General features: G+C 48.3%; 1 pseudogene; it reads left to right on the top strand.

Annotated features, from left to right (window-relative positions):
* The first annotated feature begins 2,374 nt into the window (after positions 1-2,374).
* Positions 2,375-3,004, top strand: LOC105311623 (annotated as a pseudogene).
* Positions 3,005-3,661: the final 657 nt, after the last annotated feature.

Below are 3,661 nucleotides of genomic sequence, written 5' to 3'. Positions count from 1 at the left end.
TCTGTTACTCTTATCACTTAGAACATCACAAGGGTTTTAGGACCTCTGGCCTGGGAGCTGGGCATGAAAACTAAAATGGATATTTCTTTATAACCCCATATCACAGTTATATTCCCTTATCATCCTTTGAATGTGGGATCCGTAGTGATGTTTTCTCTCTCATTCCTGAAACTGGTAATTGTGTCTTCTCTCTCTCTCTCCCTCCTCACCACCCGCCCCACACCCCGCCTCCCCCCCCACACACCCACGATGATTGGCCTACCTAAAGATTTACCTTTTTGTTTGTTTGATTTTCTCAAAGTACCTACTTCGATGTCATTGACTTAATCTATTGTTTTCTTTGCTTTCTATTTCACTGTTTTCTGCTCATATCTTTATAATTTCCTTCCTTCTGCTTGAATTGGGTGTATTTTAGTCTTCTTTTTCTACTTTTAAGAGGTAAAAGCTTAGATAATGGATGCGAGACATTTCTTCTGTTCTCATACAGGAATTTAATGTTATGAATCAACACGCAAGTACTACTTTACAACTCACAAGTGTTAAGCTGTGTTGTCGCTTTCATTCAATTCTAAATAATTTCTACTTTCCCTTTGATATCTTCTTCGAGCCTTCGGTTGTTTGAAAATGTATCATTAGCTTCCAAATATTTGGGTGTTTCTACTGATATCTTTATGTTAACGATTTCTCATCCAATTTCACTGTCATCGGAGAACGTACCTTTCATGGTATGAATAATGTACTACTATTTACGGAACCTTGCGTTGTGGCCTAGAATATGGTCTATCTTGGTAAATGCTCTATGTGCACTAGGAAAAAGAACGTGCAACTAAAGAATATGTCTCTAAAGTTTCTTCATTCTGACTCTATGCTTTTTTCTTAACATGAGTATGATTTCCTCTTTTTCATCCTGTTTCTCCTCCTGGTTATCAGAAACAATATCCAATGGTTGACGGCGGAGACCACCGTGGATTTCGAACTGTGTAAATGTATTGCCTATTCAGAAAGTGGGCGTTTTCATTTTTATTTTAAAAAAAACAATTGAATCATGTTGGTAAACCGAACACAAAAACTATCTGTGCATGCGCGCGCGCACACGAAAGAGTGCCATCGCGAGACCGGAAATGGAGAGGAGTTGTTGAAAGGTAGGAAAAGAGGAGGCTAGCAAACTGGTTAATTCGGAGAATTTGAAACATCTGCCATGGAAAACCTGATCACGTTCAGAGAAACTCTAAGAACAGAGTAAATGAAAATTGCGACACTGTGGAGGGTCCTTGCTCGACTGTGAGATTAAAGAGCTACTCTGTGAACAGCAGATCTGTTTTACCCTACCCTGCTCTGACCCTCCGCCACCCCTAAGCGCTTGTGGCATTTGACCCCTTTAATCTCCCCAAAGTACACCCCAAAGACAGCGGATGACTTTAAGACGACTGCAGACCTGCACAGAAGGGAAACAATAGGACACATCTACGTAGAAGGGAAAAACACTAGTCTCCCAATGTCAGAAATATCATATTTATTTTGGCGACAGGAAGCGTCCCTGTCTTACCTGTAGGCTCCATGCCGCGTACCCCCAAAGGAGAATGCCCCTAAATAACGGACACTTTCTGCCCTCCCGCTTTAAGCAGATGCCTACTAGTGAAAGCGACGTCACAGCTCTAGGTCAGATCGTACTAATTACCTAGGCTGATCGAGCGAGTCCTTTATCCACAAATATAAATGAACAAAGTTTTGCCCGATATATGGGGAAAGTAAAATCTAAGGTGACGATGGAAAAAGAAAAAAAAAGAAAAAAGAGAAAAGAAAGAAAAGAAAAGAAAAGATTAATAAAAATGAAAAAACAATCCAGAACGATTTCGGGGGCGAAGTGTGTGGGAAACCCAGACACGATACAGGAAACGGGAGGGAAGTTTGTCAAAAATCGAAATTCACATTCTCACGATTTTAAGGGAAGAAAATGGATCTATAAAATATTAAACGTTTTCTATAGACGGAGACAATTAGAGGACAGATAAAGTTCTAGCGAAACAGAAATATTATCGAAAAACTGAAAACTCATTAGATGTCAGGCGCTCAGGGCAGACTCTCCCTGCCCCACCCAGGCTCCGATGGAACCCGGAACACGTCGATGACACGCGGCCCGCTCAGAGCCCCCTCCTCCCCCCGCCCCCGCGACGCTGGAGTAACGGTTTTCCTCTTCCGGCCCGTTTCAGAGCTAACGGCCAGCGCGGCCTAATACCTCAGCAGGTCTTCTCTGGCCGCCCTGGTCGCCCACCCCTGGGACGCCCAGAGGCCCCGCCTCCGCTGCCGCCCACCCGGCAGCTCCTGCTTCCCGGCTGCCTCGGCCTTCGTGCCCCCCGCGCCAGCGCCGCCAACCATGACGACCCCGCCGCCGCCGCCGCCGCCGCCACCGCCGTCGCCATCGCCGTCGCCGTGTGTGCGCCAGAACTACCACCCCGACTGTGAGGCCGCCATCAACAACCAGGTCAACCTGGAGCTCTACGCCTCCTACGTGTACGAGTCCATGGCCTTCCACTTCGACCGCGAGGACGTGGCCCTGAAGCACTTCGGCCAGTTCTTCCTGCAGCAGTCGAGCAAGGAGAGGGAGTCCGCGGAGAAGCTGCTGTGGCTGCAGAACCAGCGTGGAGGCCGCATCCGCCTGCGCAACATCAGGAAACCTGAGCCACAGGAATGGGAGAACGGCCTGGGGGCCATGGAGTGCGCCTTGAGCCTGGAGAAGCGCGTGAACCAGAGCCTGCTTGATCTGCACCGGCTGGCCACCGACAAGAACGACGCCCACCTGTGCGACTTCCTGACGCGTCACTACCTGCACGAGAAGGCGAAGTTCATCAAAGAGTTGGGGGACCATATCACCAACCTGCGCAAGATGGGGTCCCCGGAAGCTGGCCTGGCGGACTACCTCTTTGACAAGCTCACCCTGGGCGACAGCGGCAAGAAGAACCTGAGCCTGGACTGCCTTTCCCACAGCCACGACTTCCGGTGGTGACCAAGCCGAGCATTCATCTTGCGGTATTGCCCTTGCGAAATGTTCACAAGTTGTTTTCTTCCAATAAAGTTACTGCTTCCTAAATAAATAAAGGTCTCTGCTTGATTGGTGTGTGCGGAACCCTCACCTTCGAAGGTTTAAGCTGGTATCCAGGAGTCTCTGCTCCGACTCGGGATCTCCATGGACGGAGGGAGAAGGTATTCCGTGGGACCCTGGAAAACACAAAATCAATCGTCCCCCTACAAACAATGTGGTAGATCGGGGTGCGGTGAGGTAGGTGGTCTGAGGCCCTGGGGAATGTGGGCGCTCGTGCATAGTTAAAGTATAAGAACGCGGTATCGAATTCATGATACCGGTTGCCCCTAAGGAAGAAGTGAAGAATGGGATTGGACAGGATTAAAATAAAAGGTGTCTTCCGACTTTGCCTGAAATATTTTAGCTCACGTAATGATGCAAATGTTAGTTTGTCGCTGCTGGGTAGCGACATGAAGGCTTTGGAAGTCTGAATAGTAGAGGGCCTCTTTGATAAGCCCGTCCTGGGCAACAGCAATAAAGGGCAATGAGCGTCAGGTGGACTTTCCCGTAGACATGGGAGTGACTTCCTAGGTCGCCATGCCGGACATGCTCATCGCCCTGACAAAACATCCAAATACGGGT

This window comes from Pteropus vampyrus, unplaced genomic scaffold, assembly GCF_000151845.1.
Source record: "Pteropus vampyrus isolate Shadow unplaced genomic scaffold, Pvam_2.0 Scaffold1000005438, whole genome shotgun sequence".
Lineage (NCBI taxonomy): Eukaryota > Metazoa > Chordata > Mammalia > Chiroptera > Pteropodidae > Pteropus > Pteropus vampyrus.
Note: the sequence above shows the minus strand (reverse complement) of the source record. Positions and strands in the feature narration are given on the sequence as shown.